At 40.6% G+C, this 26293-nt stretch overlaps 1 long non-coding RNA gene across 5 annotated transcripts in view; it reads left to right on the top strand.

The window, feature by feature from the left end:
• Positions 1-26293, top strand: part of LOC105491025 (uncharacterized) — a 60608-nt gene that overhangs the window by 27801 nt on the left and 6514 nt on the right. For 3 of the 5 annotated variants that reach the window (XR_011606088.1, XR_011606089.1, XR_011606087.1), the window contains 4 exons: positions 1700-1829; positions 15975-16170; positions 25134-25173; positions 25519-26293. The exon at positions 25519-26293 is cut by the window's right edge and continues 1124 nt beyond it. This is a non-coding gene — a long non-coding RNA (uncharacterized lncRNA). The remainder of the gene's footprint in view (positions 1-1699; positions 1830-15974; positions 16171-25133; positions 25174-25518) is intronic. The other 2 variants (XR_011606091.1, XR_011606090.1) reach the window with 1 other exon arrangement.

The following is a 26293-nucleotide window of genomic DNA, read 5'->3' as shown; positions in this document are numbered from 1 at the left end:
TCCTACTCTGCCTCACCTCTGGCATTGGTCTCACTGTTCTTTTTTTAGTTTAATTTATTGTGGTAAGAACACTGAACATGAAATCTACCCTGTTAACACACTGTTACGTGTACAATATGTTTTTGTTGTCTATAGGCACATTGTCATGCTGCAGATCTCCAGAGCTTATTCATCTTGTTTAACTGATACTTTATGCCTGTGATTGGTCACTGTCCTATAAAGGATCACCTTCAGACAATAAAGGAATTTCTCCAGCATGAAGGACAGAATGAACAAAATGGAACTCAGAGGAAATCAAAGCAATGGAGTTGGCAGGAAAATGTGTTTAAAAAATACCTACTGTTTGTTCTCGTTGCTAGGAAAAGATATCATATCTCCCTTCTCCCCAAAGAAAGGAGGCTTTAAAAAGGAATACTGAGAAGAAAAGAAACCCTTATAAGTGGAAAATGCTATAGTAAAAAAAAAAATATTCAACAGAAGGGAAGGAAAATAAGACAAGGAAAATAAAGTGGTTTCTGAGGACTGAAGCCACATAGTTTATTGTTTAAATTTACAAGACATTACTCTTTCAGTCTCTTCACAAATAAAACTTTATTATAAAAAGGACCTCTTTCATGAGGCAATAAAAGAAGCAAATAACCTTGTTTATTCTGGGATTTATTTCCCCCAGAACCTGTTAAAATAAACATCAAACTGTCCAATTTACCAATAGACATTATCAAGTGACAGTTTACTTTTTTTTTTTTTTTTTGAGACAGGGTCTCGTTCTATTGCCCAGGCGGGAGTGCAGTGGCATGATCATAGTTCACTGCAGCCTCCAACTCCTGGACTCAAGTGATCCTCCCTCCTCAGTCTCCTGAGTAGCTGGGACTACAGGCATGCATCACCATGCTCAGCTAAATTTTTTATTTTTTGGTAGAGACAGGGGTCTCACTATGTAACCCAGGCTAGTCTCAGATGCCTGGGCTCAAGTGATCCTCCCTCAGCAGTACCTCAAAGTGCTGGGATTACAGGCATGAGCCACCAAGACTGGCACCAACACTCTTTGAATCCGTCACCTCAAAATCCTTGCTGTGTCCACCAACTCTAAACTATTATCCTTATCCAATTCTGATCAAGCCCTAGCATTGAAAGACCCGACTTAAACCAGACTTCAAAACTTCATAAATATGTCAACTTTTCCCTGCCCCTTCTGAGAGGCTACTAAGAGTCTGTCAGGTTAGTGTTCTTCCTTACTGCCATAGGAATAAAGTTGTCTTTGTTTAATCAGTGGGTTGTTTTAGTGATATTTTGGTGGAGCCAAAAGTATTACCTTTCAAAAATTAGTACAAAAAGACATAATGGGAGATAGAAGAAAAAAGAAAAGCAAGTTAAAAGATCAGAGATCTAACATCTGAATAATATAATAGAAATTTCAACAGGAGAAAGAGAAAATATTGGGAAGAAAAATACTAAAAGAAATAATTTGAGAAAATTTCCCAGAGCTGAAGGTCATAAATTTCTAGAATACAGGGCATGATGAAATCAAAGGAGACCCACACCAAGGTTAAAATCATTGTACAATTTCAGAAATGTTGAGACATTATAGAAAGTTGAGGGAAACTACTTGGTTGCCTGCAGATTAAGATTATTGCCACCAGATGGCAAGAATTCCTCAAAGGCTCTAAGACTGAGATTTTTGTTTCATTTTCTTCTTCAGATCTTTCCAACGCATTAGAAAGAGAATTCTCATTTGGCTTCTCTCCATCTAGTCTGGCTCCATCAGAGATCTGACTGTTTTCTTCCTAAATGACTCTGCTAGAAGGTCACTATATAATCAGCCTGGAGGAGTAAGTACATTCTCTTTGAGGAATTGACTCATGTGGCTTTGAGGTTAAAAAAAAGACTTTTAAGAGAATGGACTCTGGACTACAGTTGTCTATTGTGAACAGAAGGACTTCTGTCATGCAGGGATTCCACAAAGCATTCGTTCATTCATTCATTCATTCATTCATTCTTCCAACAAGTTTTACTGATGCTGACTATATGCTGGGTACTGTGTTAGGCACTAGGAATAAAACTTCAGTAAAAGAAAATCAGACATGGACTTTGTCTTCATGGAGATTAAATTCTGAGGAGAGAAACATTCCATAAACGTGTATATATATACGTTTTTAGTAGAGACAGGGTTTCACCATGTTGGCCAGGCTGGTGTTGAACTCCTGACCTCAGGTGATCTGCCCGCCTGAGGGCATTTACATATATAAACAAATGTATGTAAACATTATACATTTACATATATAAACAAATGTGTGTAACTATATACATACATATATATTTAAAGAAATTGTGATGAGTGCTATGATGAGCTAGGTATGTGGAGAAAAAGAGGCCTATTAGGTATCTGAGGAATCTGATGGATTCCTGTAAGAGTGGAAGTAAGCAGGTCAGCTAGGAAGCTATTGCAGTTTTCTAAGACGGAGATAAAGATGACTTGGATCAGGGTGATGCCAGAGGAAAGAGAAGTAGATGAATTCAAGAGAAGTTGGAGGTAGAATTGACAGGATGTAGTCATTAGATCTGAGAAGTTAGAAAGCAGATGCATTAAAGATGACTCCCAAGTCTCTGGATGAAGCGAGTGGCTGGGTTGATGGGGTTGCCATTTTTTGAGGTGGAGAAAGCCTGGGGAGGAAGAAGTTTTGGAGGAGGGGATGGTGGATAGATTCAAGAGTTCAGGGGCCTGGCGCTATAGCTCACACCTGTAATATCCCAGCACCTTGGGAGGCCAAGGTGGGCGGATCACCTGAGGTCAGGAGTTCAACACCAGCCTGGCCAACATGGTGAAACCCTGTCTCTACTAAAAATACAAAAAAGTAGCCGGGCATGGTGGCACGCACCTGTGGTCCCAGCTACTTGGGAGGCTGAGGTAGGAGAATTGCTTGAACCCAGGAGGCAGAGGTTGCAGTGAGCTGAGGTCACACCACTGCACTCCAGCCTGGGTGATACAGTGAGACTCTGTCTCAAAAAAAAAAAAAAAAAGAGTTCAGGGTGGAATGTTAATTACATTGGCCTTTTGTTTGGATACCACTGGTCCAGGCTGGAATGGATTTTGCTCTGATCTACTGTGTAATACAATGACTTGGCCTGGTTTATTTGGTTTAAATTGGCTCACAGTTATCGTTCATTAAGTTAAAAATTGTTGTTAACACAGTGGCCCTACAGAGCAATAGGAAAATCAACTTACATTTGTACTATCTTTTCTGATGTGGGCATTTGAGAGTTAAAGAGAACTGTCCAGGCTCACGCCTGTAATCCTAGCACTTTGGGAGGCCAAGGTGGAGGGATTGCTCGAGGCCAGGAGTTTGAGAACAGCCTGAGTATCACAGGGAGACCCCATCTCTACAAAATATTATAAAATTAGCCAGGTGTGACGGCACACACCTGTGGTCCCAGCTACTCAGGAGGCTGGGAGGTGGGAGGATTGCTCGAGCCCTAGAGGTGGAGGCTACAGTGAGCCATGTTTGCACCACTACACTCCAGCCCGGGCTACAGTGATACCCTGTCTCTAGAAAAAAAAAAAAAAAGGAGTGGGCCACAGCATCTTCTACATTTTTTGTTGCATTTGTTTGCACTCTATTCATAAGGGGCACACAGTCTTGAGGATAAGAAGCTTCTGGAAAATGCAAGCCCAGTTGTTTTGGTAGATCCTTCTGAATGATTATGCACAGGTAAGATCCTGAGTGTGATAGTGAGGTGGCAGAGAGGAAAACTTCTTCCAGTGACTCTGAAGATAGAGAACATATTTGTCCTATTTTATCCCCGATATAGTGCTTAATAACGTATTTACACAGTAAGTGTTGAATGAAGCTGCTCCACCGGGGTTGTTTTCAGTCTCCAGACCTGAGTTGAACTCTCTGGAGGATTTGAAACCCCTCTTCCCAAAGAGCTGATACATAATTAGCTGTGTGCTGGGACGAGGTGCATCTCTGGACTCACCAGGGCTTAGGACCTCATTTCTGGGGTACTAGGAAAAAGACATTTGTCCTTCCTTCTTCCTATACCCCCTTCCATGGAGGTCTTTTGCCACCATCAACACAGTATTAAGGCAGAATTTAAAACCAACTTAGCCCTCAACATTGATGTTTTCATTTGTAACCTCAAGGTGGAACAGTTGGTTATGTACTGTGCCCATAATCAGCAGTTACCTCAGTCTTTTTCTTTGATTTATGCTTTGCCTTCTCTTTGTGCCTTACCCTTTTGTTTAGACTATATGCTATTTTGAGGTCAAGAATTGTGTCTTTTTAAACTTCATATTTCCATACGATTTATTTTTGACTCTTTTTTTGTAATAAAAAGTGTATATTTTGAGTAGTATATACATAAACACAGTGAAACGATTACTACAGTCAAGCAAATTAACATATCCATCTCACAGTTACCTTTGTGTGGGTGTGTGTGTTACGTATGTGTATTGTGACAGCACTTGAAATCTTCTATCAATTTAGAACAGTTCGTTATAGCACTGACAAGGGGAAGGAATGGCCTGGGAGAGCTTTAGCTCCCCGCCACCAATTTTTATAAACCCCACAACCCCCTTCCAGAATCATAATGAATACATAAACAAAAATTTATAATTATTGATAAAAGCATATTTTTGGTTGGGCGCAGTGGCTCACGCCTGTAATCTCAGCACTTTGGGAGGCAGATGTGGGTGGATCATTTGAGGCCAGGATTTTGAGACCAGCCTGGCCAACATGGCAAAACCCCGTCTCTACTAAAAATACAACAAACAAACAAAAAACCCCACAGGTGTGGTGGTGTGCATCTGTGGGCCCAGGTACTCTGGAGGCTGAGGCAGGAAAATCACTTGAACCTGGGAGGCCTCAGAGGCTGCAGTGAGCTAAGATTGGGCCGCTGCCCTCCAGCCTGGGCGACAGAGTGAGACCCTGTCTCAAAAAAAAAAGCATATTTAGAACACACATTATTTACTACGCAGAAGTAGCCTTGAGACAAGTCCTCTAGCTTCCCCTTCCCTCCAGATTGCTACTCCTAGTTTCCCTTGTGAGAATCTACCACTCCCACTGCTCAAGAAAGTGTTAACAAACTGCTGTTAAGGAACAGGAGCCAATGCCTGGCGAAGGCTGCAGCATTCCTCTGAAAGCGGAGGTTATGTTGTTTTTGTGCTGGTGGCCTGTTCTCTAGATTTGCAGAAGACTCACCCTTAAATAACTTGGGGTTCTTGTTTTCCTGATCCAAAGCTTTTAATTCAACAAATTATTTGGGATAATGATGTGTCTGAAGCCCTCTGAAAAGTTCCCTTTGAACTTTTATCTGAAATGATAAGAAAAAAGTCAGGCTGCACCTGGAATCCAGACTTTGTTTCAAGTTCTTTCAAAACAATGCAGATACGGCATATTTAAACAAACTACAATTCTGGGAAGCTTTTTAAGTGGAAAGTTTTGGTTTTGAGCTTTTGGAGAGGGTAGTTTGGAAACATCATACCACATTTAAGCCTCAATCTAAATAATAAAATGTGTAAAATAGTTTTCCTATATATTATTTTCCCCAGTTCAAAAGATTTTGTCTTAGTCCCAGCTTTTTTCATAAAAATTATAATTGTTTGATAGTATAGTCAGCTAAAAAACCAAAATTTGAGGTTTAAACATTCAAAAGGAGGTGGTAAAATTGTCATTATTTGCAAATGACATTACAATATATACCTGGGAAGCCTAAGGGAATCAACTTAAAAGTTATTAGAAGGAGGCCAGGCGCGGTGGCTCACACTTGTAATCCCAACCCTTTGGGAAGCCGAGGCGGGGTGATCACGAGGTCAGGAGATTGAGACCATCCTGGCTAACACGGTGAAACCCTGTCTCTACTAAAAATACAAAAAAAAAAAAAAAAAAAAAAAAAAGATCCGGAGGTTGGTGGCAGGCACCTGTAATCCCAGCTACTCGGGAGGCTGAGGCAGGAGAATCGCTCGAACCCAGGAGGCAGAGGTTACAGTGAGCCGAGATCGCACCACTGCACTCCAGCCTGGATGACAGAGTAAGACTTCATCTCTATTTAGAAAAAAAAAAAAGAAGAAGAAGAAGTAACAGGAGCATTCACTAAGGCAGTCATTGCAAACAATACATAAAAATTAATAGTATTCTTATATTCCAACCAAAACCAGTTCAAAAATATCACAAGTAAACTTTTTTTTATCACAAATCAAAACAACAACCAACCCTAACAGGAAGTAAGCAGGACCTAGATGAATAAAAACATGAAACTTAATAGAGGACAGAAGTGGATTGATCTCATGTCAAATTGTAATCCCCAGAGTTGGAGGAGGGACCTGGTGGGAGGTGATTGGGTCGTGGGGATGGGCGTCACCCTTGCTGTTCTTGTGATAGTGAATGAGTTTTCATGAGATCTGGTTGTTTAAAAGTGTGTAGCACCAAAAGCAATTACAACAAAAGCCAAAATTGACAAACGAGGTCTAATTAAGCTAAAGCACTTATGCACAGCAAAAGAAACTATCATCAGAGTAAACTGGCAACCTACAGAATGGGAGAAAATTTTTGCAATCTACTCATCTGACAAAGGTCTAATATCCAGAATCTACACAAGAAAACACAACCCATCAAAAAGTGGGTAAAGGATATGAACAGACACTTCTCAAAAGAAGATGGCCAACGAACATATGAGAAAAAAACTCATCATCACTAGTCGTTAGAGAAATGCAAATCAAAATCACAATGAGATACCATCTCATGCCAGTTAGAATGGTGATCACTAAAAAGTCAGGAAACAACAGTTGCTCACGAGGCTGTGGAGATATAGGAATGCTTTTACACCATTGGTGGGCGTGTAAATTAGTTCAACCATTGTGGAAGACAGTGTGGCGATTCCTCAAGGATCTAGAACCAGAAATACCATTTGGCCCAGCTATCCCATTAATGAGCACATACTTAAAGGATTATAAATCATTCTACTGTAAAGACACATGCACACATATGTTTACTGCAGCACTATTTACAATAGCAAAATCTTGGAACCAATCCAAATGCCCATCAATGATAGACTGCATAAAGAAAATGTGGCACATATACACCATGGAATACAATGCAACCATAAAAAAGAATGAGTTCATGTCCTTTGCAGGGACATGGATGAAGCTGGAAGCCATCATTCTCAGCAAATGAACACAGGAACAGAAAACCAAACACTGCATGTTCTCACTCAAGGCAAAAACCAATTGAAAGACTTTTATTGTTCCTTTATTCCCTATCTAAGACAATGCTACTCTGTCTCACTCTGTCACTAAGTGATTGTTTCAAGGAAGGGGGAGATGGGTTCTGATCTCTCTTAACACTTCCACCAGCAAATACTGTGTGCATTTGCTCATATTGGTCGTATTGCATCATAACTCTCTTAACCTCATGTAAGGCAATTTCAGTAGTGATATCTACACACAATTTTATTTCTTCAGTGGAACCACTAAGGAGCTAAGCACTAAGTTCGTCTCAGCTTTCTTTTCTTTTCTTTTCTTTTTTTTTTTTTGAGACAGAGTCTCACTGTGTCACCCAGGCCAGAGTGCAATGGCATAATCTCGGCTCACTGCAACCTCTACCTCCCAGGTTCAAGGGATTCTCCTGCCTCAGTCTCCTGAGTAGCTGAGATTACATGTGTGCACCACCACACTCAGCTATTTTTTGTATTTTTAGTAGGGGTGGGGTTTTGCCATGTTGGCCAGGCTGGTCTCAAATTCCTGACCTCAAGTGATCCGCCCATCTTTGCCTCCCAAAGTGCTGGGGTTACAGGTGTGAGCCACTGTGCCTGGCCTCCATCTCAGTTTTCTAACAGAATCATTAAATAGCAAGTAAGCATTAACGAAGAGGAGTGTGACTTCTTACATGTGTTCTGTAAACATTGCATGTACTCTTTCCATATTGTAATACAGACACACACACGGAGTTTGGGAAGGATCACACAAATCCTATCAAAAATTTCTTAATCATCATTATTTGTTAGCTCCATTGTCCTACTAAAAGAAAATGACAACAAATCATTACATGGTAGTAACAGAGAATTTGCCTTGGGTTTCCCATAACAATCTCCTCAAAAATTTAAAATATAGTTTTAAAAAATATATAGTAGCCGGGCGTGGTGGCTCACGCCTGTAATCCCAGCACTTTGGGAGGCTGAGGCAGGTGGATCACGAGGTCAGGAGATTGAGACCATCCTGGCTAACACGGTGAAACCCCGTCTCCACTAAAAATACAAAAAAATTAGCCGGGCGTGGTAGCGACACCTGTAGTCCCAGCTACTCGGGAGGCTGAGGCAGGAGAATGGCATGAACCCGGGAAGCGGAGCTTGCAGTGAGCCGAGATCGCGTCACTGCACTCCAGGCTGGGCATAGAGCAAGACTCTGTCTCAAAAAAAAAAAAAAAATATATATATATATATATATATGTTAAAGAGCAAATAACACAAAATGACCCATAATCTCACTACCCACATAAACTCATTGACATTAAAAAAAAAATAAAGTAATATATTAATGGAAATTCAAATATTCCAATAGCTTTTTAGGAAAAAAAAAGGACATTACATTTAACGCATTGGTATACGATGTGACCCAATTTTAGAGAATGTGTGTGTTTGTGGAAAATGCATCTTTAGAATTGATGCATTATGTTATTTCTTTCCAGACATTTTTCTTTGTGTATTTTTAATATAGTTGATATATACATATGTAAAATGTATATACTGTTTTGCCCTTTTTCACTTAATATTATCATATAAACATTACATTAGTGCTTTTTAAAATTAATGATTATCTTTTTAATGTAACTTATTTAATTAAATAAGATTTAAATATTACATTATAATTAGCTTAGCCATTTTCTTAGTTGTTTCCAGAGTTTGCTCTTATACTTAATATTTTTTCCCAAGTCAAACTGTATCTAGCTTTATTAAAGATACTCTTCATAAACAATTATGATATTTCAGGCAAGACATGGGCAGACAATTGTTAACAGTGTACAACAACATTCCAACTTCCTCCTTCAGTGGACCATCAAAATTAGAAAGCCACTATAAAAACCAATGAAATCTGACTAAAACACCAAAAGCAATGGCAACAAAAGCCAAAATAGACAAATGGGATCTAATTAAACTAAAGAGCTTCTGCATGGCAAAACAAACTACCATCAGAGTGAACAGGCAACCTACAGAATGGGAGAAAATTTTTGCAATCTACCCATCTGACAAAGGGCTAATATCCAGAATGTACAAAGAACTTAAACAAATTTACAAGAAAAAAACAAATCAAAAAGTGGGCAAAGGATATGAACAGACACTTCTCAAAAGAAGACATTTATGCAGCCAACAGACACATGGAAAAATGCCAACCATCAAATTCTCCTTCTCTCCAGAAACCAACTGGGTGTCCAACAATTCAACTCAATTCAATTCAGTTATGATACTAGCTACATGGTGTTAGTATCAGATGGCACAAGTGAAAGGGCCCGGTCCCACAAGACTGCCCACAAGATTTCAGATGCCAATCACAAGTCTGAGCCTCCCATACTTCTGCCTTAATGGCTATAAACTGGGGGTTTCCACAACCCTCTCCTCAGTTTCAATAATTTGCTAGAATGGCTTGTAGAACTCAGGAAATCATTATAGCGACATTTAGCAGTTTATTTATAAAGGATATTATAAAGGATACAGATGAACAGGCAGAGGACAAGGTGTGAAACAGGGGAGATGTGCAGAGCTCCAGTGCCCTCCCTGGGCACCCCACCCTCTTGGTATAACTGTAGCAGGTCCATTGCCCCATGTGCACAGCAAGTCAGTAGGCAGAGACACCAGGGCGCAGCAGAGAAAGAGGTTTAATTGTAGGGTCTCCGAACTAGGAGATGGGAGGAAACCTCAACTCCGTCTCCCCAAGTAATCTGGGGCTAGAGATTTTGTGGGCTTTTTTTTTTTTTTTTTTCTTTTGCGATAGAGTTTTGCTTGTGTTGCCCAGGCTGGAGTTCAATGACGCCTTCTTGGTTCATTACAACCTCTCCCTCCCAGGTTCAAGTGATTCTCCCGCCTCAGCCTCCAGAGTAGCTGGGATTACAGACTCCCGCCATCATGCCCAGCTAATTTTTGTATTTTTAGTAGGGACAGGGGTTTCACCATGTTGGCCAGGCTGGTCTCGAACTCCTGACTTCAGGTGATCCACTCTCCTGGACCTCCTAAAGTTTACAGGCATGAGCAACTGCGCCTGGCCTGGGGCTAGAGAGTTTAAGGGTTTTGGAGTGGGGTGAAGTGTGAAGATCACTGATTGGTTGAAGAGTGCAGGGAAAAGTCTTAGGACAGAAAGATGAAGAAGCTGTATTCTCATGCTGATTCCATTTCTCTGTGGGGGTCTTCAAACTGGTTGGTGTCAGCTGTTTCACTGGAGTTTGGGATCTGAAAACATCTTAAGCAACCTTTAAACAAAAGCCATAAGATTCTAATGGCGGTGATCCTGTCTATAGGAATAATGGGGGTGCAAATGGACAGTATCTAGTGCTATTGACTTTCAGCAACAAGGAAGTGAGCCAAAGCGCAACCTGATTAAGGCTTAATTATAACGAAATTTCTGCACAGAACTCAGCATGAAATCCTTGTCAACCCCTGTGGGGATGGCTTCATCAGCTGCTCGATGTGTTTGCCAACTCAGAAGCTCTCTGAAGCCCTTTGTTTAGGGTTTTTATGGAGCTTCTATTACGTAGGCGTGATTGCTTAAACCACGGGCCATTGGTGATTTACTCAATCCAGCCTTTCTCTCCCTCCCTCAGGGGTGAGTAGGGCTGAAAGTTCCAATCCTCTATAATCACATGTTTGGTTCCTCTGGCAACCAGCGCCCATCCTGAAGCTATCTATGGGCTTCCAGCCACCAGTCATCTAATTAACATAATTCATGTACCCTTGAAAAGAGCTTGTTGTACATAACAAAAGATGCTCCTGTCACCTCGATTGCTCAGCAAATTCAAAGAGTTTTAGAAGCTCTGTGCCTGGAACCAGGGATAGAAACCAACTATTTTAACAGAAGATGCTCCTGTCACTCCTATCACTCGGGAAGTTACAAGAATTTTAGATTCTCTGTACCGGAAACTGGGGCTGAAGACCAAACATGTATTTCTTATGATATCACAGTATCACAGTCCTTATCAGGCTGCCAGTGGAAAAGAGGTAGAAAGTTATCCAAAAGTCACATTTTCACGTAGGAGAGAAAAGGTTTTGCTGACACTGCACCCACAAGCTTCTTTATCAACAAAGTAACTCATCATTGAAACCTGTATGCTCTATTTATATTTTCAGTATACATTAGTTGGCCAAAACATAGGTATAGAAGTAAGGATAGCAACCAAAGGAGAAATCACTTCTGTACCAGAGAAGTTTAAATGGATATGCCTGGCAACCTACTGTAAACCAAAAATAAAATTATAAGCCTCCTCAACCATCTGAATGGACCCCTCTTCTTGGCCAAGGGCATTCCAAAGTTGACCTGAAAATTCCAGCCATAATGGGAAGTGGGTGTTGGACATGCCTCATTCTACCCTCCTCCCTTTTGGAATTACTGATAAAACGGACTCTTTAAGTCTGATAAGAAACATTTACAATCTATTCTCTCTGAAGCCTGCCACCTGGAGGCTTCACCTACATGATAAAGCCTTGGTCTGCACAACCCCTTATCTTAACGCAGATATTTCTTTCTATTGATTCTAAGTCTTTAGACAATAACTAAACTCTTTCAGAGAAAGAAAATAAATAATTCAACAATATTAGAAATGAAGTGAATGAATTCCTAATTTCAAGGGACCCATTGAGAACCCAGCATAGCAGGCAAAATAAAGATATACACCAAAGCACATTATTATAAAATGTCAGAACATTGGAGACAGAAAGAAGCTAACAGAGAGGAAAATAAAATCACGGGAAAGGGTAAAGAATCGGAATGACTTCTCAATAGCCACTCTGGTAGTAGAAGTCAATAAAGAAACGTTTTTTAAAACAAAAATGTTTTTAAGTTCCCTTTTATTTAGGTTGAAATAAGCTGTACAAAATTGATATTTCTGACCAAAAATAACAGCCATATTTTCTATCATATTTATAGATAAACCACAAAACATTTATTGTAGTCAGTTTTTCAGGTTTTGATTTTAATCTAGATAAGGAAGTAGACATAGTTATGAAAAAAGAAGAGACCAGACACATCAGCTGTCTGTAACCAGTGCTTCTGATTCTGTCTTGACCATGAAACTAAAGTGTTCCACATACACCTAATGAAAAGCTTATGACACAGGAAAACATCAGCTCGACAAAGGAATGCAAACAGCAACAAGCAGAAGGAGAACAATGATGCCAGGCTCTTCCATTCAAACTTGTTAATTTAGGGTCACTTGATAAAGATCAGACCTACAATGCCACCCTTGTTGGGTGAACTCACTGCTTCTCTCACTCTCTGGTAATTCCCATAACTGTGCGTTAAAGGGTTTTTTTGTTTTTTTGTTTTAGTTTTTGTTTTGTTTTGTTTTGTTTTTGAGACAGAGCCTCGCTCTGTCGCAAGGCTGGAGTGCATTGGTACGATCTTGGCTCACTGCAGACTCTGTCTCCCAGGTTCACTGATTCTCCTGCCTCAGCCTCCTGAGTAGCTGGGACTACAGGCATGTGCTACCACGCCCAGCTAATTTTTGTATTTTTAGCAGAGACTGCGTTTCACCATGTTGGCCAGGATGGTCTCAATCTCTTGACCTTGTGATCGACCTGCCTCGGTCTCCCAAAGTGCTGGGATTACAGGTGTGAGCCACCGCGCCCGGCCATGTTAAGGGTTTTTAACAGTATACTGAAAAGTCCTACTAGTGAAAGGTGTGTTGTAAGATTCACTGTGACATTTTATGAAACGTATTCATTCCTCCTATACCTACCCAAAATTTATTCCTTCAAAGTACTGATAACTAACTTAACTTCAAAGTACTGGATCCACAGTGATACTAAATGCTGTATCTGAAATGATTTTAAAACAATTCTACCTGCCTGGGCAACAGGGCAAAAACCCATGTCTACAAAATATACAAAAATTAGCCAGGAACGGTGGCACGTGCCTGTAGTCCCAGCTACTCAGGAGGTTGAGGAGGAAGAATCGCTTGAGCCTGGGAGATTGAGGCTGCAGTGAGCCCTGACTGTGCCATCTCAAAAAAAAAAAAAAAAAAAAAAAAAAAAAAAAAGGGATTCCAGAGTGCCAGCACCAGAGAGTATGCAGAAATGGAATTCCATGCTTGTACATCTTTCAAATTTTTCCTCCAAATATCAAGAGTTTGGGACCAGCCTGGCCAACATAGTGAAACTGCATCTCTACTAAAAATACAAAAAACTAGCTGGGCATGGTGGTGCATGCCTGTAATCCCAGCTTCTGGGGAGGCTGAGGCAGGAGAATCACTTGAACCCAGGAGGTGGAGGCTGCAGTGAGATTATGCCACTGCACTCCAGACTGGGCAACAGAGACTCTGTCTCAAAACAAACAAACAAAAAATAAAATAAAATAAAATAAACATCCTTTGAGGTATTTTTAATGATTTCTGAATCACCTGTAGGTAGTTCTTACTTGCTGTATAGAGTTTGATATGTGCATCTACAGTTAAATCCAGATCATGTCTTATATCAAAATTTATGCTAAGTAAAACCAAGTTATTTAACCTGTCAAAGTTTTCCTCAGCTATAATTTGAGATGCTTTCGTTTACTTCATAGTGTTCACTCTCAATCTTCATTATAGGAAGAATACACAGGACTTTCAACAATGTATACACATTAGGGAGTTTTATTGATGTCAGGCACATAGAGGGCTTCAAACATGCGGATGGATGCTCTGCTTCTTTCCCTCTGTGTTTCCACTTGATTCTCCAGCAGTGAAACTGGCTGAGAGCATGTTCCGATTGGCTCAGTCACTTCAGCTAAAGTCAGCTTAGTGTTTCTCCGATGTGTCGAATTTGAGCTGTCCCATGACACAAGGTGCCAGAGATCAGCATTTGTGAGCTATGAGACGTTGTTCTGAGAATAAATCTTTGAGTTCCAGAGTAATGTGCTACACTGTTGGAACACACAGAGATTCCTTATAGTAACTCTCAGAGGTTCGTTGAGATTCTAGGTTACCTTGCTGAGCTCTGCAGAATTTCCCAGAGACTTTTATTTGAATATCAAGATCGGTTAACAAATTCATGCCTTCCTCAAATTCACAACAAGTTTTGTCATGAATACTTTTGTCACCGATACTTCATTAGTGATACGATACCACCATGAAGCTGCTGGCTGCAAAGAAAACATCAGAGATTTTCCCCCTAGAGATTTTTTTCCCAAAGCCTCTTGTAAGATAAGATATTTTTAAGAACAATTATAAAAATAAAATCAAGGCTGGGAGTGATGGCTCTCACCTGAATCCCAGCACTTTGGGAGGCCAACGTGGGAGGATCACTTGAGCCCAGGGGTTTGAGAGCAGCCTGGCCAATCATAGTGAGACCCTGTCTCTATTAATAAAAAAAAAAAGAAATTAAAATACATGAATGCACTGCAGAGTACGAATGCTTAGCCAGCTGTACAGTTATGTCATCTGAGACTTGTGTCACCATTTATGTCTCTAAATATAAAACAAATGCTGGCAGGAGATCCAGTAACATTTCAAAAGCATCATGCCTATCTGTCCATTGAGAATAACAAATCACCTTCAATTCATTATTCCTTTCTTTGTTGTTCTAAGAAAGGACAGAAATTACATAGTCAAGTTCTAAAAGCAGTTGTGGTGAAGGATGAATAACAAACTTCCTCAATCCTTCATAATACAACAGATATCCCCATAATAGGCACTGATTTTGCCAACCACATATTTAATTTTTAATTTTTTAATTTTAATTTTTTTTATTTTTTGAGACAGAGTCTCCATCTGTTGCCCAGGCTAGAGTGCAGTGGCACAATCTTGGTTTACTGCAACCTCCGCCTCCCGAGTTCAAGCAATTCTCCTGTCTCAGCCTCCCTGGTAGCTGGGATTACAAGTGCTTGCCACCACACCCAGCTAATTTTTGTGTTTTCACACCCAGCGGGGTTTCACCATGTTCACCAGGCTGGTCTCGAACTTCTGACCTCAAGTGATCCTCCTACCTTGGCCTCCCAAAGTGTGGGATTACAGGCATAAGCCACCATGCCTGGCCTGCCAACCACATATTCAAGACACGGGAAGAGCAGAATGTGTAGATAGTGTGGGGATATTTCAGTTAAAGTCCTGAAGCAGCAACCTCCATTTCTGAAGAAAGTCTCTTGGCCATAACGTACACCTGGCCACAACAGTACTCCACATTTAGCCCCACTTCTGGATTTTTGTAGTGTGAGATCACACAACCAAAATGGCTGCATCAGCTTCACGAGGAAGAAGCTCACATATTTCTCTGTCAGGTAAGAGACTCATCAATAAACCTCACCGTCCCGAGCTGGTGTTCTTTCTCTGCTATGTCCACCACAGCATCAGTGATCACAGAAAAGAAGTATGACTCCCTTACTTCCTGGGGCTTTCTTCCCAAAGGCAGCTCTCACAGATCTCTAGCAGCTGTTCCTGATGTTTTCCAACAGAACAGCTGGAAAGACGCTATTGCCTCAAAGGGCTTTCTCAGGACCTCGTCACCAGAATTTATCTGGTACCTTAGCAATGTTTGAAAGATATCAGGAGTAAAGAGACCTTCCCAGATTTAATCAGACTCATGTCCATCCAGAGGTAGGTTTTGTTTTCTCAAAAGAATAAACATTTAAATAAAGATTTTGGGTATTATTTGTTTTTCTTCTCTTCAAGGGTTAAAAGTAAAATGTTTTCACCTTGTTCCTCACTCTCTTTTACTGCATTGAGCTTCTGAGTCTTGCTGTCACGGGTTTATGTTTTTGTTCCTGTTCAGAAGTTTTATCAATATTTTTTGTTTTAATTTTGTTTCAGTGTCCTGATTTCATCTTCATTTAATTCTTTTTGATTGACTACTACACTGGAGTGTTTGTTTATTCATCTGAGCAAGATATTAAAAGTTCCTTTAAATAGATGACATTTAAAAGGCATAAATTGGCTTCTCTGACCACCCTCACCCTTCAACTGTCAGCGTATCCTCATTCTTCTTGGATGCAGGACAAGAGTTCAGGTACGAGCTATAATACAGGTGGGCTGTCTGCTGGGGTGTGCCTGGTCTAGCCTCTTTGGGCTGAGCCGGTATGCAAGCCAGACTCAGCTGGGGTGGGCCAAGTGGGTGGGGTGCCTCCTGTAGCGGGTAGCACGGCCAAGGGAGGTCCAGGCTGGGGAGTGGGTACGTCGCTGGCTGGAGATCCCGGCTGCCAAAGTGACCAAGAAAAAAGTATTGTGTCAATATCATCTGGAGGTAAGAAAATATTACACATTCACAGACACATAAAAGTATATCCAAACCCAGATAGAGAGCTTACAGTTTTAATTTTAAAATTTTAGCCAATGCTATATTTCATCCAAGCAGAAATACAAAAATATCTGAAGCAGTTCTCCCCCAATTAAGTACAAATTCTTAATAGATTTAATTCAAAAAATACAAAATAGACCAACAGGAAGAAAGGAACAAACTGCTGTTTTTCACCTCCAGAGACAAGATTTCTATAAACCATTTAATTAGTTTATAAAGACCACCAAAATATAAAAATAAAAAATAAAAAGCATAACTTGTTTTTGAAAAAATGCATAAATATTTTCAATTGAATTATTTGACTCCAACTTTCTTTTCTGAGATTTTTAGCCTTCTTTGTGTGCTCTTAGATTTTTAGTCAGTCCCTGTTCTAGTTATCTACTGCTGCAAAACAAACCACACCTCTATACCTAGCAACATGAAAACAACAATTTTATTATCCTAGTGGAATTCAGATAGAGCATGGTGCGGATATTTTGTCTCTGCTCCATGATGTCTGGGGCCTCAGCTGGGACGACTCAAATGCTGAGGGGTGACTTGAAAGGCTGGAAATGGAACCATCTGGAGGCTTCTTCACTCACAGATCCAGTGCCTGGGCTGGAATGACACGAAGGCTGGGCTCAGTTGCGGCTGCTGACCACAGAACTTACATATGGCCTCTCTCTATGGCTTGAGATTCCTGCAGAATGGTGGTCAAGCTCCAAGAGGGAGCTTCCCAAGAGTGAAGGTTCCCAGAGATCCAGGCAAAAGCTGCATGGCCTTCTATAGCCTAGTCTCAGAAGTCACAAAGCATCTCTTCTTCCATATTCTGTTGCAGGGATCAGCAAACTATGGCCCAATGCCAAATCCATCTGCGATGTCTTCTTTCAAAATAAAGTTTTGGCTGGGTGCGATGGCTCATGCCTGTAATCCCAGCACTTTGGGAGGCTGAGGCAGGCAGATCACAAGGTCAGGAGTTCAAGACCAGCCTGGCCAACATGGTGAAACCCTGTCTCTACCAAAAATACAAAAATTAGCTAGGCATGGTGGCTTGTGCCTGTGATCCCAGCTACTCAGGAGGCTGAGGCAGGAGAATCACTTGAACGTGGGAGGCGGAGGTTGCAGTGAGCCGGGTTTATACCACTGCACTTTAGCCTGGGCAACACAGTGAGACTCTATCTCAAAAACAAAAAATAACAATAAAATTTTAAAATGAAGTTTTATGGGAACATAGTCATGTTTAATCATTTATGTACTTTCACACTGCAGTTCACACTACAATGGCAGAGTGAGTTAGTTGCAATAGAGATCGTATAGTTTGCAGTCTAAAATGTTTGCTGTCTTGCTCTTTACAGAAATAGTTTGCAGATCCCTGCTCTATTACTTAAAGCAATCTCAAGCCTGCTCAGTGCCAAGGGACAGGAATAGTAGACCCCACCCTTGGTGGGAGGTGTGTCAAAAAAGGTGCAGTCATTTAAAAAAAAAAAAAAAAAGAATCACCACAATTCCTGTTTGCCTCATATTTTTATTCTCATTTGTTTTTTTAATTTTGTAAGCTACTTATAAGAGCTCTTCTAACTATTTGAATGTATGCTAAAGTCATTTCGGTTAAGAGAAAGTTAAAAAATGGAAGTCAGTGATGTTATTTCAAGTTACAGTCTTTTGAAACTTCCCAATGTCAGCTCCTTTAGGTAAATATTTGGGTAATAATTCTTCCAAAGAAAGGTTAGGAAGGTTAATTTTTGTTTAGAGTTAAAGGACAAAGAAGACCTTTATTTTAGTTCCTTAAAAAAAAAAATAGTTACTTTAAAAAAAAAAAAGAAAGAAAAAAAGGACTGAGCATGGTGGCTCACGCTTGTAATCCCAGCACTTTGGGAGGCCGAGGTGGGCAGATCACAAGGTCAGGAGTTTGAGACCAGCCTGACCAACATGGTGAAACCCCGTCTCTACTAAAAATAGAAAATTAGCTGGTCATGGTGGCAAGTTCCTGTAATCCCAGCTACTCGGGAGACTGAGGCAGGAGAATCACTTAAACCTGGGAGGTGGAGGTTGCAGTGAGCTGAGATTGAGCCACTGCACTTCAGCCTGGGTGACAGAGCGAGACTCCATCTCAAAACAAAACAAAACAAAGGTAAATGGTAAACACTTGTTGAAACAGTTAAGTCTCTCACTTGGTCAACAAGTTTCAGGTTATATAAATCATTCCCTATTGATGAATATTTTTATTTAAGCATGCTATATTGGTACTATTTTAATTAAACTGTACAGTGAAGGAGTTGAGTAGGCAGTGGTTTTTAACCCTGGTTACATATTTAAATCATGGGAGCCAAGACCCCTATCCTAGATAATCAAATAGGACCTCTGGAGATGGGGCCACCACAGATTTTAAAACCTCCTCAAATGATTTTAATATTCAGCCAGGGCAGAGAAATATGTGGCTAGGTGACTGTAGGCTCTTTCCAGAGGGTAAATTCTGTGAATGTAAGGGGGATGTGAAAATGGGAAGTTTTCCCAGTATATTTGCTGCTTATACTACTAAGAAAATTATTTGGAATGACTGTTTGTATGTTTTTACCATGTATGATTAATATGGTAACCAACATGACTTCAACATCTCATGGTCATTTGAACTACCTGAGTTAGCCAGAACCTAAGTCAAATGTTTCGATTTTCACATATCTTTTGACCTACAAATTATTTCTGTCATTCTATACTACACGTTTACTCTGAAATAGACCTTGTATTTCGTTTGTTTGTTTGTTAATGAACGTGCTACTATGGCATCATTTTCAGTATGACATTGGCATGTGTCTGTAAATATGTATTAAGATTGTGTTTCTCAGACAAGTGTGCCCATGCATCACTTAGGGAATCTTGTTAAAATTGAAATTCTTATTCAATAGGTCTAGGGTGAGAATCTGGTCTAAGAATCTGGATTGTTTTTTCTCCCTTATCGTTATCTACAAAGGATCTGCATTTCTAACAAGCTCCTGAATTATGTTTATGCTATCTGTCTACCATCCATGCGCTACAGCTTACGCAGCAAGGCATTAACAGATCCATCCAGACTGATTTCACTTAGAACTGCAAGTTAGCCTCAGTATTAATTGAGGAAAAGAATAGGGTCCCAGGAAAAAGAAGGGGTGCTAGAGTCATTAAAAATTTTTATGCTTTGCATAATGGCACCCCTTTTTTTTATTTTTTAAAAGAAATAACCCGTTGAGAAAACTATAGAACTTTGTCACTGGTTCTTTCCATAGGTTTCATCAATTATTTTCTTCGGCCGTGTGACACCTGTCGTCTACAGTATAAGCTCATGCACTGGATATTTCTAAAGGCAGATTTAGCGGCTGAGAGCCCATTTCATTAGAGACACATCTCATTAGGATGGTACAGTGGGACAATGCACTGGGCTGGATGTCAGAAGACCTGAGTTCTTGTCTTTATTGCTTTTTGAGTGTGTGACCTTGGGCAGGTCACTTAATCTCATTGAGCCTCCGTCTTGTCCTTAAAGCTAGGCCAATAATCCCTGTCTACCATACAGGGTATTAAGAAGAGCAAATGAGAGGGCTGTGAAAGTACTTTGTAAATTACAAAGTGACTTAGACGTGTAAGTTATTATTGTCCATGTGGTACTGACTGTAGGCCTACATGTAGAAACACATTGGCTTTTGACGCTGTTAACCCTCAACTTTCTTTATCAGTAGAAGGCGCATTAGCAAGAATTAGATGATGAATGAGCCACACGGAGTCTTTCTCTGTCTGGGTTCAAAGAATGAAAGAATCAAAGAACGAAAAGATGGAGTCTTAAGAGTCAGAGAAAGGCAGGGCTTGGTGGCTCATGCCTGTAATCCCAGCACTTTGAAGGAGGCTGAGGCGGGCAGATCATCTGAGGTCAGGAGTTCGAGACCAGCCTGGCCAACATGGCGAAACCTTGTCCCTACTAAAAATGCAAAAAAATGAAAAAAATGGTAGTATGAACCTATAGTCCCAGCTACTCAGGAGGCTGAGGCATAAGAATCGCTTAAACCCAGGAGGTGGAAGTTTCAGTGAACCGAGATTGCACCACTGCACTCCAGCCTGGGTGACAGAGCAAGACTGTCTCAAAAAAAAAAAAAAAAAAAGAATCCTAGGGAGAAATGGTCAATTCAAATTTCCTTATTCATGTGTATTATATACTTGACCTTTGTTTCCTTTCCAATTCCTTGTCTGGCATTGGAAAACACCAGTGATGTTGATGGGAAGGTCTATGCAACTGCTTGTGAATAAAAGCCAGTTTTGAATTAAAAAAATAGAAGAAAAAACCAGGTTTCTCTGATCCTTTCACATAACTCAGTGTAGAGGAGTAGTTAATACCATGTCTTTCCTTCACTCTCTAGAATGCTTGCTGTAGACTGGTAATTTACTCTTATGGTTATTAAGCAAACAAAGAGGCTTGGCTTTCATTACAATAGAGGAAGAAAAATATTAGTTTAGAAAGAAACATGTTTGGCCAGGAGCAGTTACTTATGCCTGTAATTCTAGTACTTTGGGAGTCTGAGGTGGGAGGATCACTTAAGCCCAGGAGTTGGTAACCAGCCCGGGCAACATGGTGAAACCCTGTCTCTACAAAATACACAAAAAATTAGCTGGGCATGGCGGTGCACGCCTGTAGTTCCAGCTACTCGGGAGGCTAACGCGGGAGGATCGCTTGAGCCCGGGAGGTTAAGGCTGCAGTGAACTGTGATCATGCCGCTGTACTTCAGCCTGGGTGACAGAGTGAGACACTGTCTCAAAAAAACAAAAGGAAAGAAAAAAGCTGATTTAGCTTTTGTGGTTGGCTTTTGTGGTTGGATAAAAAGTCTACATGATGAGATAGCTAGTGAGTCCATAAATCACCTCAGGGTGGTAGTCTGCAAATGGGAAATTGAGTTAACTTTCTTGTGGGTATGGCAAATACCTTTTTTTTTTTTTTTTTTTTCCTGAGACGGGGTCTCCCTCTGTCACCCAGGCTGGAGTGCAGTGGTGTGATCTCGGCTCACTGCAAGCTCCACCTCCTGGATTCACGCCATTCTCCTGCCTCAGCCTCCCGAATAGCTGGGACTACAGGTGCCCGCCACCACGCCCGGCTAATGTTTTGTATTTTTAGTAGAAACGGGATTTCACCGTGTTAGCCAGGATGGTCTCGATCTCCTGACCACATGATCTGCCCGCCTCAGCCTCCCAAAGTGCTGGGATTACAGGCATGAGCCACTGCCCCTGGTTGCGAATTTTTTATTAGTTAACCTCAGATATTTTCATAAACACGTTTCAGAGTCCCCCAAACTCTGTTTTGGATGGATATAGAAAGTTTTTTGATAATTTTCTTGTAAAAAATTTCCACAATGACAGAAATTCATCCTTACTGTTCAGTTCACCTGGAGCCAGTGATCCAGTACCTGACTTTCCAAATTGAGGTTTTCACACTAAAATAACTTGCTGCTTCTATCTCCGGGGCTGTTTCATGAGCAGAGCAGTCAGTGTTCTTCAATTTGTGGCTGCCCACATCCTGACCCTGATAATCTTTCTTGTTAGCAGTCAGAGATGCGTCTACTGACCTGTGCATACGTTGCAGATAGATACTCTCTGAAATCTACCCTTGGTGGCTGGTGACTTTGCTATCATTGCAGGAAGTGTGATGGGTGCTATGTGTATTTTGTGATAAGAACTACTTGTTAAGCTTTGAGTGAAAGCCAGAGCCTCAGACACCATTCCACTGAGAAAACTTAAGACATCTAATATAACATATCAGGCATGTGATACGGTTATTTACCTGTCTTTTCCAGAGTACTGAATCTGGAACATGTATGTAGGAATTTCCTTACTAGTTTTAGTTTTAATAAGCACTTTATTTTTATTTTTATTTTTTAGAGGTAGGGTCTTACTTTGTTGCTCAGGTTGGAGTGCAGCAGTGTAATCATGGCTCACTGCAGCCTCAAATTCCTGGGCTCAAGTGATCCTCCCTCCTCAGCCTCCTAAGTAGCTAGGACTGCAGGCATGTGTCACCACATCTGGCTTTTTTCTTTTCTTTTTTTTTTTTTTTTTTGTAGAGACTTGATATGTTCCCTAGGCTAGTCTCTAACTCCTGGCCTCAAGCAATCTTTCAGCTTCAGCTTCCCCAGGTATTGGGATTACAGGTGTGAGCCATTGTGCCCAGCCTTAATAAGCACTTTGACTCTTTGGGGAAAACCAAGGTAAAAGCATGAGAACCCCAGGATAATTTCCTATTGAATTTCTAGAACATAAGTACCCTAATTATGGTGTTATTTTCATCTAATCTAATTTATCCCTGGGAACGTTGCCTGAGTATGACCGGCTATTCTTAAGGAAGCCTAACTTTCTAGTACAGTGTATTTCAGAAGCCACCATCATAAGGATGTTAGAGAACCCCTTCAGTATCCTTGGCCTGCCATTCAGTCCTATTTTTAGAGGGAGGCTGGGGAGTGCTAGTCTGTCTGGTCGCTCAGGGATCTCTGAAATGTTCAGAGTAGACCCAGAGGACTGGTCTTTGGCTAAGAGGTTCTCTTTGGTCTTGTGTTAGCTATTAAAGAGAATTCCAGGGGAACAATATATCCGGTACTCTAGGTTACCCAAGCATTTTTTCCTTTAAAGAATTCCAGAGCATTCAGTTTGGCTCAGAATATTTGGAGCTTAACTGAAGCAAAAGCAGACCTTTCCTGGGGTAGCCGTGGGCTAGAATAGTTTTACCCCATCTCCCCCTCTGTCATCCTACAGTTTCCTGAAGATTCATCGAGGTTCAATGTGGGTTACCCAAGGACTTATGTACATTCCAAGGATGCCGAAAGATGCACAGCAGTGCTTATCTTTAATTCTACTAGATAAATTTTACTCATGCCGTGGCTCATGCCTGTAATCCCAGCACTTTGGGAGGCCAAGGTGGGCTGATTACCTGAGGTCAGGAGTTCGAGACCAGTCTGGCTAACATGGCGAAACCCCGTCTCTACTAAAAATACAAAAAATTAGCCAGGCATGGTGGCACGTGCCTGTAATCCCAGCTACTGGGGAGGCTGAGACAGGAGAATTGCTTGAACCTGGGCGGCAGAGGTTGCAGTGAGCCCAGATCGCGCCTCAAAAAAAATTTTTTTTTTTTGCTCTACCCAAATGAACAGAATAAACAAGCATCACTATGCACCGTTTGTGGGGGGTCAACATTCCCATTGCCTAAAATAAAAGTGCATTCTTGTTTGATATGCTGACACTAGGTGGGATATGACAAGGCTTAGATATGCTGGTAAGGGATACTTCAAGAAAACATATTGAAATAATATCTTTTAAAGTTTATAAAATAAACTTTGTCCATTTTTTTTCTGTTCTTGTATTTATTGAGCTCAATCCCAGTTTATTTTCAGAAGTCATCTCAGACATAGTAGTGGGTGCCAGAGCATTCCTACCAACCAGGAATACTATGTATATATGGGTGTATTTATCTCCTCCCTTACCCACTGTACCTTAGAACCAACCAAGAATTTCAGCATAATAAACCGATCCTTATCACACTGTCCTTGCAGATTGACTTCAGCCTTTAAACTGGCTGTACTTTGAGCCCCTACCTTGTCAAAACAGATCTACCTAGAAGTGGAAGAGTCCAAATTCAGAATAAAAAGTTGGCCAATGGTAAAGGAATATAGTAGCTTCCAAATCCCACTTCACATTTGCATCCCATTATAATCAAATGGTTCTTTTTTGACACAGCCCCTCTGACATTTTGACATATTCATCTTTGGGTAGAGTCCTCTGTTTCTGTTATTCCTAGAATAATCTTCATTTTTATCAAGTAATGGACCCTGAATTCTACTACTTTTTCCCAGTTTTCCCTGTGTAGGGTATTGCAGGGTTTTCTAGCTGAGTTGTTTGTTGACTCTTAACAGTTGTCAGAAAATGTGCAATAAAAATAATTTCTAACACTAACAATAGCAAGGCACAGAATCTCTTGGAAGCTACAATCAATGCAGCATCAACCCTGTCCTCCAGCAGCTGAGATGCTGGGGATTGAATTTCTCTGAATAAGCTTGTCATCCATCAGCATCTGTGTCATTATAAGAATAAACATCTCTCTGGAGTAGAAGAATGGGCAGGAAATGAATAACGGTACTCTTCTATAAGTAGTCTACCCACAGAAGCATATAAAGGTGCATCTATACCAGCCTGTGTTAAGAGTAAAATATGGAGGAGAACGGCTTAATCCCCTCCAATGTGGCATAGAAACCACACAGGAATGTTTCGATGTGAAGACAGATCTCAGGGTTTCCTTCTGCCCTGATATTTCTGAAGCCTGTGTTGTTAAAATTAGTTTTCTTAGTCTCTTTTTCACTATTGCTATTGTCTCATTAAAGTAGCTTGTTTGTAAGAGTCTTGCAGAGTCCACAAAAAGCCTAAAACTGCTTTAGCACAAATATAGAAGTCATAGTAAAATCTAGAAAACTACCTGGTGTTTTCTGATTTCTTAAGCTGTAATTATTAGTAACAAAGGATTTATGGGATTCCAGAAGATGGAATCTCACAAATGCCAAACCAACTGTTTGATTTCACAGACAAGATTGATGGCAGCTGGGAAGTTAAATTTTAATTATAGTGAGTAGTTTTATTCTTCCATATTTTAGCAAAGCTTCTATAAAAAGGCTTACTAATTTGAATTTTAATTCTTTTCCTTGTTTCAGCCCCTGCTGAAGGTGATAATGAGCACTAAAATTTTCAGAAGTAAGTAGAGGGCAAAGAGAAAGAAAAAAAGGAAATTGCCATAGCCCTGATTGCCAGCCCTTTAGAACTGATAATATATTCCTTTCCTAGTCAATCCATTCTGTCCCAGAGAACTGGGGATTCTATTGGCTCCAAAAGCATCACATGATAATTTTCAAATGTATAGTGTAAGAAAAGGTCAGTTTCACTAGACTGCCAATAAAGGACAGAATTGCTATTCTTTTCTCTGATCATTTCCCATCCCTTAATCTGTGTTTTTCTTAAGTATTTTGCATACAGTTAAGAGGATAGAGAGGCTTTTGGTGAGAAGAACAAAATTTCTCACTTATATTTTCTCTTTTTCAGGTAAGAACAGAAGTCATCACAACCTTTGTTCTCTGTAGATCCACCAATCTGTACTCCATCCAGAGCATGTTAGAAGACTTCGGTGAACACAGGACCGAACTCCCTACTTCTCTTTTCTCCTTTTAAACCTCTGTAGGAATACAGACAATTTTAGAAATGAGAATATTTAGTTATGGAAAAAGTGAAGACCTTGGTGGGAAGTTTGTTTCTATAGAATGAAAAGCATGAATACTAAATTTATAAAACTTAGTAGGAATCAGAGCCAGACGCGGTGGCTCATGCCTGTAATCCCAGCACTTTGGGAGGCTGAGATGGGTGGATCACCTGAGGTTGGGAGCTCGAGACCAGCCTGACCAATATGAAGAAACCCCACCTCTACTAAAAATACAAAATTAGCTGGGCGTGGTGGCGCATGCCTGCAATCCCAGCTACTAGGGAGGCAGAGGCAAGAGAATGGCTTGAACCCAAGAGGCGGAGGTTGTGGTAAGCTGAGACTGCGTCCGTGCACTCCACCGTGGGCAACAAGAACAAAACTCCATCTCAAAAAAAAAAAAAAAAAATTAGTAGGAACCAGGGAAATAGAAATAGGAACAGTGTGAATTCCCTATAAACTTCCTAATCAGATGACTATAGGATTTGTAATGGAAAAGTGGAACAAAAGGATGTTTCTTAAGAATACGTGTTATTCTTCATTGAAAGTTTTTGTTTGTTTGTTTTTTGTTTTTTGTTTTTGAGACAGGGTCTCACTCTGTCACCCAGGATGGAATGCAGTGGC

This window comes from Macaca nemestrina, chromosome 7 (assembly GCF_043159975.1).
Source record: "Macaca nemestrina isolate mMacNem1 chromosome 7, mMacNem.hap1, whole genome shotgun sequence".
NCBI classification, from domain to species: Eukaryota; Metazoa; Chordata; class Mammalia; order Primates; family Cercopithecidae; genus Macaca; species Macaca nemestrina.
This window is presented reverse-complemented; position numbering and strand designations above follow the sequence as displayed.